The sequence below is a fragment of the Hyla sarda genome, unplaced genomic scaffold, assembly GCF_029499605.1.
Source record: "Hyla sarda isolate aHylSar1 unplaced genomic scaffold, aHylSar1.hap1 scaffold_318, whole genome shotgun sequence".
Lineage (NCBI taxonomy): Eukaryota > Metazoa > Chordata > Amphibia > Anura > Hylidae > Hyla > Hyla sarda.
This window is the reverse complement of record NW_026609912.1, coordinates 21,112-37,891: the sequence shown is the minus strand read 5'-3', so window position 1 is coordinate 37,891 and position 16,780 is coordinate 21,112. Positions and strand designations below refer to the sequence as shown.

General features: G+C 46.0%; 7 non-coding genes across 7 annotated transcripts; all 7 read right to left on the bottom strand.

The window, feature by feature from the left end:
• Positions 1 to 1,863: 1,863 nt before the first annotated feature.
• Positions 1,864 to 2,054, bottom strand: LOC130329552 (U2 spliceosomal RNA). Its single transcript, XR_008873098.1, has one exon. It is a non-coding gene; the product is annotated as a U2 spliceosomal RNA (small nuclear RNA).
• Positions 2,055 to 4,141: 2,087 nt separating this feature from the next.
• Positions 4,142 to 4,332, bottom strand: LOC130329551 (U2 spliceosomal RNA). Its single transcript, XR_008873097.1, has one exon. It is a non-coding gene; the product is annotated as a U2 spliceosomal RNA (small nuclear RNA).
• A 2,082-nt stretch (positions 4,333 to 6,414) lies between these two features.
• On the bottom strand, positions 6,415 to 6,605 carry LOC130329550 (U2 spliceosomal RNA). Its single transcript, XR_008873096.1, has one exon. It is a non-coding gene; the product is annotated as a U2 spliceosomal RNA (small nuclear RNA).
• Positions 6,606 to 8,687: 2,082 nt separating this feature from the next.
• Positions 8,688 to 8,878, bottom strand: LOC130329549 (U2 spliceosomal RNA). The gene has a single exon (XR_008873095.1). It is a non-coding gene; the product is annotated as a U2 spliceosomal RNA (small nuclear RNA).
• A 2,081-nt stretch (positions 8,879 to 10,959) lies between these two features.
• LOC130329548 (U2 spliceosomal RNA) lies at positions 10,960 to 11,150 on the bottom strand. Its single transcript, XR_008873094.1, has one exon. It is a non-coding gene; the product is annotated as a U2 spliceosomal RNA (small nuclear RNA).
• A 2,086-nt stretch (positions 11,151 to 13,236) lies between these two features.
• LOC130329546 (U2 spliceosomal RNA) lies at positions 13,237 to 13,427 on the bottom strand. Its single transcript, XR_008873093.1, has one exon. It is a non-coding gene; the product is annotated as a U2 spliceosomal RNA (small nuclear RNA).
• Positions 13,428 to 15,514: 2,087 nt separating this feature from the next.
• On the bottom strand, positions 15,515 to 15,705 carry LOC130329545 (U2 spliceosomal RNA). The gene has a single exon (XR_008873092.1). It is a non-coding gene; the product is annotated as a U2 spliceosomal RNA (small nuclear RNA).
• Between the last annotated feature and the right edge of the window lie 1,075 nt (positions 15,706 to 16,780).

Here is a 16,780-nt window from a genome sequence, read left to right as displayed (position 1 = left end):
TAACCCGGATTTGCCAGGAACCCTTCTTACTCCTCCTACTTGCATGTGACACTGGGCTTAGGATCTGCATAGGAAACACACACACAAGCACACACCTACCTTTGTTGCCTGCAGATGCCTCCTTGGCTGTCCCCAAACGGTATCAAACCAACACCCACGGGAAGCTGTAAGCATAGAGGACATGCCTGCACCCCATTGGACTTACCTGTGTGGGTTAAACCCGGGTTATTTGACAACCTATGGCGGTGATGGTTCTGCTCAGGCAGAGCAGTGCTGATGCTCCTCATAAAGCTGTCGCTGCTGTGAAGGTTCTAGGTGACATCACAAATCCCTATGGTTACATACACAACAAAGCTGGGTTGTTGTTGTTTACACTCTGCAAGGCCTGTGGAAGTGAGTGACATCATAGCACTGTAGTTCTGAGGGTTCTAGATGGATGCAACAATCTCCTGTTGCTTCTATGAAGGCCATAATAGACGACATCACCAAACAGCTCCATAGTCACATACACAGCAAAGGAGAGATGTTGTTTACACCTAGTGATGTCAGTGGTATTGAGTGACATCACAGCACAGTGCTAAGGCTCCTGGGCCTGGACACAGCAGCGGCTGCAATATCTCAACGGAGAATACGTTTATATATATGTGTGTGTGTGCGCGTATATATATATATATATATATATATATATATATATATTTCTCCGCCGAAATCACTTTTAAACCCATTTCCACCTTTTTTTCCCTTCTCTTCCTCTTACTTTTTTTTCACGTTTTTTTACGTTTTTCTCCTTTTCGCCTCTTTTCTGGGCGTATTATTCTTCTTTTTCTTCTTTTTTTTCGTCTAATGCATACCCCATCAGTGCAGCAATGCTTATTCAATACCGCCAGCAGATGGAGACACTGGGGGATAATTTTCTAAGGATTTATACTGATTTTTCCTGTCTGAATTTGTCGCACAGAAAGTTGCAGGCCAAATATGTGTGACATTTCTGCGACTTTAGCTTCTAGAGCATTTTTACAACATTATACATAGGTGCTGAATACATAAAAAGCGACTGTTCAGCGACAGACAAGTCGCATCGGCTGAAAGTAGGCCAGAATGTCAGTCCATGTTGGAGCAGGTTTAGATACAGTCTAAAGCATAGATCTCAAAGTCTGTGCACAGAATTTAGCAAGGGCCTCGCACCTTCTGATGCATCAGGTAGGTGCACAATAGCATAGCCTAACCCTCTGTACTTTGGTCTATATTGATGCGGGACATAGACAGCCAGCTGATGACCAATCCATTAGTGCAATGGATGGCTGGAAGCATTTGTCTTTGCCTTTGCAATACCACAGAAGCAATGCATGGTCAATGTACAGCAATGACACACCTGTGTGAACAGCCAGGAGACCCCCCCCCCCATGTTATGTTACATAGTTACATAGTTAGTACGGTCGAAAAAAGACATATGTCCATCAAGTTCAACCAGGGAATTAAGGGGTAGGGGTGTGGCGCAATATTGGGGAAGGGATGAGATTTTATATTTCTTCATAAGCATTAATCTTATTTTGTCAATTAGGAACATTCAGCACCCACCCGCTATCAAGGCAGCTGCCTATCATGTCATGCCCTACCTGCACAGGTGTGCTGGCTACTCAAATGATCCAATTAAGGAGGCCATTTAGTCAGCAGCAGCAGAAGTCCTGTGCCTGGACGCTCCAACAGCGGCCAGACACAAGCAGAAGCAGAAGCAGCAGCAGCACCACCTTTTGTTTTTTGGCTGCAGCAGCAGCAGCAGCAAGGCCCACAGGGCTGGCTAGCTGGCTAGCCAGCAAGCAGGTAGCAATGAAAGTAGGAATCTTTCTTTTTAACCCTGTAAGGGGGTGGTGCACTGTACCCGAAGATACTGCCATATCGGGTCAATGCATAGGGCGACGGAAGCAAGCTTCGAAATCGGCCCCCGTTCTCAAAAATCCATTTAATATATGGTCCCCAGATAGGGGACGTATCAGATATTAAACTGATAAGAACAGATACTACACTTGATCTTAGCCAAAAGGCCGAGAAGCGATAACCGTGAAAGGGGCGGGCCCAACAAGGTCCCCTTCATGGGCACTATCACTGCTTGCTGTCAGGGAGGCTGCCAGACAATTTTCCATGCACACTCTGGGCTGGGGGGCAGTCAACCACCAGTACACACAGCAGAACCTAAACCCATACCATTATTGCTAAGCAGCAAGACAGGGGCCCATTGCACTCCCACGGGGCCTTTTTAAATGCAATCCATAACCCGGATTTGCCAGGAACCCTTCTTACTCCTCCTACTTGCATGTGACACTGGGCTTAGGATCTGCATAGGAAACACACACACAAGCACACACCTACCTTTGTTGCCTGCAGATGCCTCCTTGGCTGTCCCCAAACGGTATCAAACCAACACCCACGGGAAGCTGTAAGCATAGAGGACATGCCTGCACCCCATTGGACTTACCTGTGTGGGTTAAACCCGGGTTATTTGACAACCTATGGCGGTGATGGTTCTGCTCAGGCAGAGCAGTGCTGATGCTCCTCATAAAGCTGTCGCTGCTGTGAAGGTTCTAGGTGACATCACAAATCCCTATGGTTACATACACAACAAAGCTGGGTTGTTGTTGTTTACACTCTGCAAGGCCTGTGGAAGTGAGTGACATCATAGCACTGTAGTTCTGAGGGTTCTAGATGGATGCAACAATCTCCTGTTGCTTCTATGAAGGCCATAATAGACGACATCACCAAACAGCTCCATAGTCACATACACAGCAAAGGAGAGATGTTGTTTACACCTAGTGATGTCAGTGGTATTGAGTGACATCACAGCACAGTGCTAAGGCTCCTGGGCCTGGACACAGCAGCGGCTGCAATATCTCAACGGAGAATACGTTTATATATATGTGTGTGTGTGCGCGTATATATATATATATATATATATATATATATATATATATATATATTTCTCCGCCGAAATCACTTTTAAACCCATTTCCACCTTTTTTTCCCTTCTCTTCCTCTTACTTTTTTTTCACGTTTTTTTACGTTTTTCTCCTTTTCGCCTCTTTTCTGGGCGTATTATTCTTCTTTTTCTTCTTTTTTTTCGTCTAATGCATACCCCATCAGTGCAGCAATGCTTATTCAATACCGCCAGCAGATGGAGACACTGGGGGATAATTTTCTAAGGATTTATACTGATTTTTCCTGTCTGAATTTGTCGCACAGAAAGTTGCAGGCCAAATATGTGTGACATTTCTGCGACTTTAGCTTCTAGAGCATTTTTACAACATTATACATAGGTGCTGAATACATAAAAAGCGACTGTTCAGCGACAGACAAGTCGCATCGGCTGAAAGTAGGCCAGAATGTCAGTCCATGTTGGAGCAGGTTTAGATACAGTCTAAAGCATAGATCTCAAAGTCTGTGCACAGAATTTAGCAAGGGCCTCGCACCTTCTGATGCATCAGGTAGGTGCACAATAGCATAGCCTAACCCTCTGTACTTTGGTCTATATTGATGCGGGACATAGACAGCCAGCTGATGACCAATCCATTAGTGCAATGGATGGCTGGAAGCATTTGTCTTTGCCTTTGCAATACCACAGAAGCAATGCATGGTCAATGTACAGCAATGACACACCTGTGTGAACAGCCAGGAGACCCCCCCCCCCCCATGTTATGTTACATAGTTACATAGTTAGTACGGTCGAAAAAAGACATATGTCCATCAAGTTCAACCAGGGAATTAAGGGGTAGGGGTGTGGCGCGATATTGGGGAAGGGATGAGATTTTATATTTCTTCATAAGCATTAATCTTATTTTGTCAATTAGGAACATTCAGCACCCACCCGCTATCAAGGCAGCTGCCTATCATGTCATGCCCTACCTGCACAGGTGTGCTGGCTACTCAAATGATCCAATTAAGGAGGCCATTTAGTCAGCAGCAGCAGAAGTCCTGTGCCTGGACGCTCCAACAGCGGCCAGACACAAGCAGAAGCAGAAGCAGCAGCAGCACCACCTTTTGTTTTTTGGCTGCAGCAGCAGCAGCAGCAAGGCCCACAGGGCTGGCTAGCTGGCTAGCCAGCAAGCAGGTAGCAATGAAAGTAGGAATCTTTCTTTTTAACCCTGTAAGGGGGTGGTGCACTGTACCCGAAGATACTGCCATATCGGGTCAATGCATAGGGCGACGGAAGCAAGCTTCGAAATCGGCCCCCGTTCTCAAAAATCCATTTAATATATGGTCCCCAGATAGGGGACGTATCAGATATTAAACTGATAAGAACAGATACTACACTTGATCTTAGCCAAAAGGCCGAGAAGCGATAACCGTGAAAGGGGCGGGCCCAACAAGGTCCCCTTCATGGGCACTATCACTGCTTGCTGTCAGGGAGGCTGCCAGACAATTTTCCATGCACACTCTGGGCTGGGGGGCAGTCAACCACCAGTACACACAGCAGAACCTAAACCCATACCATTATTGCTAAGCAGCAAGACAGGGGCCCATTGCACTCCCACGGGGCCTTTTTAAATGCAATCCATAACCCGGATTTGCCAGGAACCCTTCTTACTCCTCCTACTTGCATGTGACACTGGGCTTAGGATCTGCATAGGAAACACACACACAAGCACACACCTACCTTTGTTGCCTGCAGATGCCTCCTTGGCTGTCCCCAAACGGTATCAAACCAACACCCACGGGAAGCTGTAAGCATAGAGGACATGCCTGCACCCCATTGGACTTACCTGTGTGGGTTAAACCCGGGTTATTTGACAACCTATGGCGGTGATGGTTCTGCTCAGGCAGAGCAGTGCTGATGCTCCTCATAAAGCTGTCGCTGCTGTGAAGGTTCTAGGTGACATCACAAATCCCTATGGTTACATACACAACAAAGCTGGGTTGTTGTTGTTTACACTCTGCAAGGCCTGTGGAAGTGAGTGACATCATAGCACTGTAGTTCTGAGGGTTCTAGATGGATGCAACAATCTCCTGTTGCTTCTATGAAGGCCATAATAGACGACATCACCAAACAGCTCCATAGTCACATACACAGCAAAGGAGAGATGTTGTTTACACCTAGTGATGTCAGTGGTATTGAGTGACATCACAGCACAGTGCTAAGGCTCCTGGGCCTGGACACAGCAGCGGCTGCAATATCTCAACGGAGAATACGTTTATATATATGTGTGTGTGTGCGCGTATATATATATATATATATATATATATATATATATATATATTTCTCCGCCGAAATCACTTTTAAACCCATTTCCACCTTTTTTTCCCTTCTCTTCCTCTTACTTTTTTTTCACGTTTTTTTACGTTTTTCTCCTTTTCGCCTCTTTTCTGGGCGTATTATTCTTCTTTTTCTTCTTTTTTTTCGTCTAATGCATACCCCATCAGTGCAGCAATGCTTATTCAATACCGCCAGCAGATGGAGACACTGGGAGATAATTTTCTAAGGATTTATACTGATTTTTCCTGTCTGAATTTGTCGCACAGAAAGTTGCAGGCCAAATATGTGTGACATTTCTGCGACTTTAGCTTCTAGAGCATTTTTACAACATTATACATAGGTGCTGAATACATAAAAAGCGACTGTTCAGCGACAGACAAGTCGCATCGGCTGAAAGTAGGCCAGAATGTCAGTCCATGTTGGAGCAGGTTTAGATACAGTCTAAAGCATAGATCTCAAAGTCTGTGCACAGAATTTAGCAAGGGCCTCGCACCTTCTGATGCATCAGGTAGGTGCACAATAGCATAGCCTAACCCTCTGTACTTTGGTCTATATTGATGCGGGACATAGACAGCCAGCTGATGACCAATCCATTAGTGCAATGGATGGCTGGAAGCATTTGTCTTTGCCTTTGCAATACCACAGAAGCAATGCATGGTCAATGTACAGCAATGACACACCTGTGTGAACAGCCAGGAGACCCCCCCCCCCCATGTTATGTTACATAGTTACATAGTTAGTACGGTCGAAAAAAGACATATGTCCATCAAGTTCAACCAGGGAATTAAGGGGTAGGGGTGTGGCGCGATATTGGGGAAGGGATGAGATTTTATATTTCTTCATAAGCATTAATCTTATTTTGTCAATTAGGAACATTCAGCACCCACCCGCTATCAAGGCAGCTGCCTATCATGTCATGCCCTACCTGCACAGGTGTGCTGGCTACTCAAATGATCCAATTAAGGAGGCCATTTAGTCAGCAGCAGCAGAAGTCCTGTGCCTGGACGCTCCAACAGCGGCCAGACACAAGCAGAAGCAGAAGCAGCAGCAGCACCACCTTTTGTTTTTTGGCTGCAGCAGCAGCAGCAGCAAGGCCCACAGGGCTGGCTAGCTGGCTAGCCAGCAAGCAGGTAGCAATGAAAGTAGGAATCTTTCTTTTTAACCCTGTAAGGGGGTGGTGCACTGTACCCGAAGATACTGCCATATCGGGTCAATGCATAGGGCGACGGAAGCAAGCTTCGAAATCGGCCCCCGTTCTCAAAAATCCATTTAATATATGGTCCCCAGATAGGGGACGTATCAGATATTAAACTGATAAGAACAGATACTACACTTGATCTTAGCCAAAAGGCCGAGAAGCGATAACCGTGAAAGGGGCGGGCCCAACAAGGTCCCCTTCATGGGCACTATCACTGCTTGCTGTCAGGGAGGCTGCCAGACAATTTTCCATGCACACTCTGGGCTGGGGGGCAGTCAACCACCAGTACACACAGCAGAACCTAAACCCATACCATTATTGCTAAGCAGCAAGACAGGGGCCCATTGCACTCCCACGGGGCCTTTTTAAATGCAATCCATAACCCGGATTTGCCAGGAACCCTTCTTACTCCTCCTACTTGCATGTGACACTGGGCTTAGGATCTGCATAGGAAACACACACACAAGCACACACCTACCTTTGTTGCCTGCAGATGCCTCCTTGGCTGTCCCCAAACGGTATCAAACCAACACCCACGGGAAGCTGTAAGCATAGAGGACATGCCTGCACCCCATTGGACTTACCTGTGTGGGTTAAACCCGGGTTATTTGACAACCTATGGCGGTGATGGTTCTGCTCAGGCAGAGCAGTGCTGATGCTCCTCATAAAGCTGTCGCTGCTGTGAAGGTTCTAGGTGACATCACAAATCCCTATGGTTACATACACAACAAAGCTGGGTTGTTGTTGTTTACACTCTGCAAGGCCTGTGGAAGTGAGTGACATCATAGCACTGTAGTTCTGAGGGTTCTAGATGGATGCAACAATCTCCTGTTGCTTCTATGAAGGCCATAATAGACGACATCACCAAACAGCTCCATAGTCACATACACAGCAAAGGAGAGATGTTGTTTACACCTAGTGATGTCAGTGGTATTGAGTGACATCACAGCACAGTGCTAAGGCTCCTGGGCCTGGACACAGCAGCGGCTGCAATATCTCAACGGAGAATACGTTTATATATATGTGTGTGTGTGCGCGTATATATATATATATATATATATATATATATATATATATATTTCTCCGCCGAAATCACTTTTAAACCCATTTCCACCTTTTTTTCCCTTCTCTTCCTCTTACTTTTTTTTCACGTTTTTTTACGTTTTTCTCCTTTTCGCCTCTTTTCTGGGCGTATTATTCTTCTTTTTCTTCTTTTTTTTCGTCTAATGCATACCCCATCAGTGCAGCAATGCTTATTCAATACCGCCAGCAGATGGAGACACTGGGGGATAATTTTCTAAGGATTTATACTGATTTTTCCTGTCTGAATTTGTCGCACAGAAAGTTGCAGGCCAAATATGTGTGACATTTCTGCGACTTTAGCTTCTAGAGCATTTTTACAACATTATACATAGGTGCTGAATACATAAAAAGCGACTGTTCAGCGACAGACAAGTCGCATCGGCTGAAAGTAGGCCAGAATGTCAGTCCATGTTGGAGCAGGTTTAGATACAGTCTAAAGTATAGATCTCAAAGTCTGTGCACAGAATTTAGCAAGGGCCTCGCACCTTCTGATGCATCAGGTAGGTGCACTATAGCATAGCCTAACCCTCTGTACTTTGGTCTATATTGATGCGGGACATAGACAGCCAGCTGATGACCAATCCATTAGTGCAATGGATGGCTGGAAGCATTTGTCTTTGCCTTTGCAATACCACAGAAGCAATGCATGGTCAATGTACAGCAATGACACACCTGTGTGAACAGCCAGGAGACCCCCCCCCCCCATGTTATGTTACATAGTTACATAGTTAGTACGGTCGAAAAAAGACATATGTCCATCAAGTTCAACCAGGGAATTAAGGGGTAGGGGTGTGGCGCGATATTGGGGAAGGGATGAGATTTTATATTTCTTCATAAGCATTAATCTTATTTTGTCAATTAGGAACATTCAGCACCCACCCGCTATCAAGGCAGCTGCCTATCATGTCATGCCCTACCTGCACAGGTGTGCTGGCTACTCAAATGATCCAATTAAGGAGGCCATTTAGTCAGCAGCAGCAGAAGTCCTGTGCCTGGACGCTCCAACAGCGGCCAGACACAAGCAGAAGCAGAAGCAGCAGCAGCACCACCTTTTGTTTTTTGGCTGCAGCAGCAGCAGCAGCAAGGCCCACAGGGCTGGCTAGCTGGCTAGCCAGCAAGCAGGTAGCAATGAAAGTAGGAATCTTTCTTTTTAACCCTGTAAGGGGGTGGTGCACTGTACCCGAAGATACTGCCATATCGGGTCAATGCATAGGGCGACGGAAGCAAGCTTCGAAATCGGCCCCCGTTCTCAAAAATCCATTTAATATATGGTCCCCAGATAGGGGACGTATCAGATATTAAACTGATAAGAACAGATACTACACTTGATCTTAGCCAAAAGGCCGAGAAGCGATAACCGTGAAAGGGGCGGGCCCAACAAGGTCCCCTTCATGGGCACTATCACTGCTTGCTGTCAGGGAGGCTGCCAGACAATTTTCCATGCACACTCTGGGCTGGGGGGCAGTCAACCACCAGTACACACAGCAGAACCTAAACCCATACCATTATTGCTAAGCAGCAAGACAGGGGCCCATTGCACTCCCACGGGGCCTTTTTAAATGCAATCCATAACCCGGATTTGCCAGGAACCCTTCTTACTCCTCCTACTTGCATGTGACACTGGGCTTAGGATCTGCATAGGAAACACACACACAAGCACACACCTACCTTTGTTGCCTGCAGATGCCTCCTTGGCTGTCCCCAAACGGTATCAAACCAACACCCACGGGAAGCTGTAAGCATAGAGGACATGCCTGCACCCCATTGGACTTACCTGTGTGGGTTAAACCCGGGTTATTTGACAACCTATGGCGGTGATGGTTCTGCTCAGGCAGAGCAGTGCTGATGCTCCTCATAAAGCTGTCGCTGCTGTGAAGGTTCTAGGTGACATCACAAATCCCTATGGTTACATACACAACAAAGCTGGGTTGTTGTTGTTTACACTCTGCAAGGCCTGTGGAAGTGAGTGACATCATAGCACTGTAGTTCTGAGGGTTCTAGATGGATGCAACAATCTCCTGTTGCTTCTATGAAGGCCATAATAGACGACATCACCAAACAGCTCCATAGTCACATACACAGCAAAGGAGAGATGTTGTTTACACCTAGTGATGTCAGTGGTATTGAGTGACATCACAGCACAGTGCTAAGGCTCCTGGGCCTGGACACAGCAGCGGCTGCAATATCTCAACGGAGAATACGTTTATATATATGTGTGTGTGTGCGCGTATATATATATATATATATATATATATATATATATATATATTTCTCCGCCGAAATCACTTTTAAACCCATTTCCACCTTTTTTTCCCTTCTCTTCCTCTTACTTTTTTTTCACGTTTTTTTACGTTTTTCTCCTTTTCGCCTCTTTTCTGGGCGTATTATTCTTCTTTTTCTTCTTTTTTTTCGTCTAATGCATACCCCATCAGTGCAGCAATGCTTATTCAATACCGCCAGCAGATGGAGACACTGGGAGATAATTTTCTAAGGATTTATACTGATTTTTCCTGTCTGAATTTGTCGCACAGAAAGTTGCAGGCCAAATATGTGTGACATTTCTGCGACTTTAGCTTCTAGAGCATTTTTACAACATTATACATAGGTGCTGAATACATAAAAAGCGACTGTTCAGCGACAGACAAGTCGCATCGGCTGAAAGTAGGCCAGAATGTCAGTCCATGTTGGAGCAGGTTTAGATACAGTCTAAAGCATAGATCTCAAAGTCTGTGCACAGAATTTAGCAAGGGCCTCGCACCTTCTGATGCATCAGGTAGGTGCACAATAGCATAGCCTAACCCTCTGTACTTTGGTCTATATTGATGCGGGACATAGACAGCCAGCTGATGACCAATCCATTAGTGCAATGGATGGCTGGAAGCATTTGTCTTTGCCTTTGCAATACCACAGAAGCAATGCATGGTCAATGTACAGCAATGACACACCTGTGTGAACAGCCAGGAGACCCCCCCCCCCATGTTATGTTACATAGTTACATAGTTAGTACGGTCGAAAAAAGACATATGTCCATCAAGTTCAACCAGGGAATTAAGGGGTAGGGGTGTGGCGCGATATTGGGGAAGGGATGAGATTTTATATTTCTTCATAAGCATTAATCTTATTTTGTCAATTAGGAACATTCAGCACCCACCCGCTATCAAGGCAGCTGCCTATCATGTCATGCCCTACCTGCACAGGTGTGCTGGCTACTCAAATGATCCAATTAAGGAGGCCATTTAGTCAGCAGCAGCAGAAGTCCTGTGCCTGGACGCTCCAACAGCGGCCAGACACAAGCAGAAGCAGAAGCAGCAGCAGCACCACCTTTTGTTTTTTGGCTGCAGCAGCAGCAGCAGCAAGGCCCACAGGGCTGGCTAGCTGGCTAGCCAGCAAGCAGGTAGCAATGAAAGTAGGAATCTTTCTTTTTAACCCTGTAAGGGGGTGGTGCACTGTACCCGAAGATACTGCCATATCGGGTCAATGCATAGGGCGACGGAAGCAAGCTTCGAAATCGGCCCCCGTTCTCAAAAATCCATTTAATATATGGTCCCCAGATAGGGGACGTATCAGATATTAAACTGATAAGAACAGATACTACACTTGATCTTAGCCAAAAGGCCGAGAAGCGATAACCGTGAAAGGGGCGGGCCCAACAAGGTCCCCTTCATGGGCACTATCACTGCTTGCTGTCAGGGAGGCTGCCAGACAATTTTCCATGCACACTCTGGGCTGGGGGGCAGTCAACCACCAGTACACACAGCAGAACCTAAACCCATACCATTATTGCTAAGCAGCAAGACAGGGGCCCATTGCACTCCCACGGGGCCTTTTTAAATGCAATCCATAACCCGGATTTGCCAGGAACCCTTCTTACTCCTCCTACTTGCATGTGACACTGGGCTTAGGATCTGCATAGGAAACACACACACAAGCACACACCTACCTTTGTTGCCTGCAGATGCCTCCTTGGCTGTCCCCAAACGGTATCAAACCAACACCCACGGGAAGCTGTAAGCATAGAGGACATGCCTGCACCCCATTGGACTTACCTGTGTGGGTTAAACCCGGGTTATTTGACAACCTATGGCGGTGATGGTTCTGCTCAGGCAGAGCAGTGCTGATGCTCCTCATAAAGCTGTCGCTGCTGTGAAGGTTCTAGGTGACATCACAAATCCCTATGGTTACATACACAACAAAGCTGGGTTGTTGTTGTTTACACTCTGCAAGGCCTGTGGAAGTGAGTGACATCATAGCACTGTAGTTCTGAGGGTTCTAGATGGATGCAACAATCTCCTGTTGCTTCTATGAAGGCCATAATAGACGACATCACCAAACAGCTCCATAGTCACATACACAGCAAAGGAGAGATGTTGTTTACACCTAGTGATGTCAGTGGTATTGAGTGACATCACAGCACAGTGCTAAGGCTCCTGGGCCTGGACACAGCAGCGGCTGCAATATCTCAACGGAGAATACGTTTATATATATGTGTGTGTGTGCGCGTATATATATATATATATATATATATATATATATATATATATATATTTCTCCGCCGAAATCACTTTTAAACCCATTTCCACCTTTTTTTCCCTTCTCTTCCTCTTACTTTTTTTTCACGTTTTTTTACGTTTTTCTCCTTTTCGCCTCTTTTCTGGGCGTATTATTCTTCTTTTTCTTCTTTTTTTTCGTCTAATGCATACCCCATCAGTGCAGCAATGCTTATTCAATACCGCCAGCAGATGGAGACACTGGGGGATAATTTTCTAAGGATTTATACTGATTTTTCCTGTCTGAATTTGTCGCACAGAAAGTTGCAGGCCAAATATGTGTGACATTTCTGCGACTTTAGCTTCTAGAGCATTTTTACAACATTATACATAGGTGCTGAATACATAAAAAGCGACTGTTCAGCGACAGACAAGTCGCATCGGCTGAAAGTAGGCCAGAATGTCAGTCCATGTTGGAGCAGGTTTAGATACAGTCTAAAGCATAGATCTCAAAGTCTGTGCACAGAATTTAGCAAGGGCCTCGCACCTTCTGATGCATCAGGTAGGTGCACAATAGCATAGCCTAACCCTCTGTACTTTGGTCTATATTGATGCGGGACATAGACAGCCAGCTGATGACCAATCCATTAGTGCAATGGATGGCTGGAAGCATTTGTCTTTGCCTTTGCAATACCACAGAAGCAATGCATGGTCAATGTACAGCAATGACACACCTGTGTGAACAGCCAGGAGACCCCCCCCCCCCATGTTATGTTACATAGTTACATAGTTAGTACGGTCGAAAAAAGACATATGTCCATCAAGTTCAACCAGGGAATTAAGGGGTAGGGGTGTGGCGCGATATTGGGGAAGGGATGAGATTTTATATTTCTTCATAAGCATTAATCTTATTTTGTCAATTAGGAACATTCAGCACCCACCCGCTATCAAGGCAGCTGCCTATCATGTCATGCCCTACCTGCACAGGTGTGCTGGCTACTCAAATGATCCAATTAAGGAGGCCATTTAGTCAGCAGCAGCAGAAGTCCTGTGCCTGGACGCTCCAACAGCGGCCAGACACAAGCAGAAGCAGAAGCAGCAGCAGCACCACCTTTTGTTTTTTGGCTGCAGCAGCAGCAGCAGCAAGGCCCACAGGGCTGGCTAGCTGGCTAGCCAGCAAGCAGGTAGCAATGAAAGTAGGAATCTTTCTTTTTAACCCTGTAAGGGGGTGGTGCACTGTACCCGAAGATACTGCCATATCGGGTCAATGCATAGGGCGACGGAAGCAAGCTTCGAAATCGGCCCCCGTTCTCAAAAATCCATTTAATATATGGTCCCCAGATAGGGGACGTATCAGATATTAAACTGATAAGAACAGATACTACACTTGATCTTAGCCAAAAGGCCGAGAAGCGATAACCGTGAAAGGGGCGGGCCCAACAAGGTCCCCTTCATGGGCACTATCACTGCTTGCTGTCAGGGAGGCTGCCAGACAATTTTCCATGCACACTCTGGGCTGGGGGGCAGTCAACCACCAGTACACACAGCAGAACCTAAACCCATACCATTATTGCTAAGCAGCAAGACAGGGGCCCATTGCACTCCCACGGGGCCTTTTTAAATGCAATCCATAACCCGGATTTGCCAGGAACCCTTCTTACTCCTCCTACTTGCATGTGACACTGGGCTTAGGATCTGCATAGGAAACACACACACAAGCACACACCTACCTTTGTTGCCTGCAGATGCCTCCTTGGCTGTCCCCAAACGGTATCAAACCAACACCCACGGGAAGCTGTAAGCATAGAGGACATGCCTGCACCCCATTGGACTTACCTGTGTGGGTTAAACCCGGGTTATTTGACAACCTATGGCGGTGATGGTTCTGCTCAGGCAGAGCAGTGCTGATGCTCCTCATAAAGCTGTCGCTGCTGTGAAGGTTCTAGGTGACATCACAAATCCCTATGGTTACATACACAACAAAGCTGGGTTGTTGTTGTTTACACTCTGCAAGGCCTGTGGAAGTGAGTGACATCATAGCACTGTAGTTCTGAGGGTTCTAGATGGATGCAACAATCTCCTGTTGCTTCTATGAAGGCCATAATAGACGACATCACCAAACAGCTCCATAGTCACATACACAGCAAAGGAGAGATGTTGTTTACACCTAGTGATGTCAGTGGTATTGAGTGACATCACAGCACAGTGCTAAGGCTCCTGGGCCTGGACACAGCAGCGGCTGCAATATCTCAACGGAGAATACGTTTATATATATGTGTGTGTGTGCGCGTATATATATATATATATATATATATATATATATATATATATATATATTCTCCGCCGAAATCACTTTTAAACCCATTTCCACCTTTTTTTCCCTTCTCTTCCTCTTACTTTTTTTTCACGTTTTTTTACGTTTTTCTCCTTTTCGCCTCTTTTCTGGGCGTATTATTCTTCTTTTTCTTCTTTTTTTTCGTCTAATGCATACCCCATCAGTGCAGCAATGCTTATTCAATACCGCCAGCAGATGGAGACACTGGGGGATAATTTTCTAAGGATTTATACTGATTTTTCCTGTCTGAATTTGTCGCACAGAAAGTTGCAGGCCAAATATGTGTGACATTTCTGCGACTTTAGCTTCTAGAGCATTTTTACAACATTATACATAGGTGCTGAATACATAAAAAGCGACTGTTCAGCGACAGACAAGTCGCATCGGCTGAAAGTAGGCCAGAATGTCAGTCCATGTTGGAGCAGGTTTAGATACAGTCTAAAGCATAGATCTCAAAGTCTGTGCACAGAATTTAGCAAGGGCCTCGCACCTTCTGATGCATCAGGTAGGTGCACAATAGCATAGCCTAACCCTCTGTACTTTGGTCTATATTGATGCGGGACATAGACAGCCAGCTGATGACCAATCCATTAGTGCAATGGATGGCTGGAAGCATTTGTCTTTGCCTTTGCAATACCACAGAAGCAATGCATGGTCAATGTACAGCAATGACACACCTGTGTGAACAGCCAGGAGACCCCCCCCCCCCATGTTATGTTACATAGTTACATAGTTAGTACGGTCGAAAAAAGACATATGTCCATCAAGTTCAACCAGGGAATTAAGGGGTAGGGGTGTGGCGCGATATTGGGGAAGGGATGAGATTTTATATTTCTTCATAAGCATTAATCTTATTTTGTCAATTAGGAACATTCAGCACCCACCCGCTATCAAGGCAGCTGCCTATCATGTCATGCCCTACCTGCACAGGTGTGCTGGCTACTCAAATGATCCAATTAAGGAGGCCATTTAGTCAGCAGCAGCAGAAGTCCTGTGCCTGGACGCTCCAACAGCGGCCAGACACAAGCAGAAGCAGAAGCAGCAGCAGCACCACCTTTTGTTTTTTGGCTGCAGCAGCAGCAGCAGCAAGGCCCACAGGGCTGGCTAGCTGGCTAGCCAGCAAGCAGGTAGCAATGAAAGTAGGAATCTTTCTTTTTAACCCTGTAAGGGGGTGGTGCACTGTACCCGAAGATACTGCCATATCGGGTCAATGCATAGGGCGACGGAAGCAAGCTTCGAAATCGGCCCCCGTTCTCAAAAATCCATTTAATATATGGTCCCCAGATAGGGGACGTATCAGATATTAAACTGATAAGAACAGATACTACACTTGATCTTAGCCAAAAGGCCGAGAAGCGATAACCGTGAAAGGGGCGGGCCCAACAAGGTCCCCTTCATGGGCACTATCACTGCTTGCTGTCAGGGAGGCTGCCAGACAATTTTCCATGCACACTCTGGGCTGGGGGGCAGTCAACCACCAGTACACACAGCAGAACCTAAACCCATACCATTATTGCTAAGCAGCAAGACAGGGGCCCATTGCACTCCCACGGGGCCTTTTTAAATGCAATCCATAACCCGGATTTGCCAGGAACCCTTCTTACTCCTCCTACTTGCATGTGACACTGGGCTTAGGATCTGCATAGGAAACACACACACAAGCACACACCTACCTTTGTTGCCTGCAGATGCCTCCTTGGCTGTCCCCAAACGGTATCAAACCAACACCCACGGGAAGCTGTAAGCATAGAGGACATGCCTGCACCCCATTGGACTTACCTGTGTGGGTTAAACCCGGGTTATTTGACAACCTATGGCGGTGATGGTTCTGCTCAGGCAGAGCAGTGCTGATGCTCCTCATAAAGCTGTCGCTGCTGTGAAGGTTCTAGGTGACATCACAAATCCCTATGGTTACATACACAACAAAGCTGGGTTGTTGTTGTTTACACTCTGCAAGGCCTGTGGAAGTGAGTGACATCATAGCACTGTAGTTCTGAGGGTTCTAGATGGATGCAACAATCTCCTGTTGCTTCTATGAAGGCCATAATAGACGACATCACCAAACAGCTCCATAGTCACATACACAGCAAAGGAGAGATGTTGTTTACACCTAGTGATGTCAGTGGTATTGAGTGACATCACAGCACAGTGCTAAGGCTCCTGGGCCTGGACACAGCAGCGGCTGCAATATCTCAACGGAGAATACGTTTATATATATGTGTGTGTGTGCGCGTATATATATATATATATATATATATATATATATATTTCTCCGCCGAAATCACTTTTAAACCCATTTCCACCTTTTTTTCCCTTCTCTTCCTCTTACTTTTTTTTCACGTTTTTTTACGTTTTTCTCCTTTTCGCCTCTTTTCTGGGCGTATTATTCTTCTTTTTCTTCTTTTTTTTCGTCTAATGCATACCCCATCAGTGCA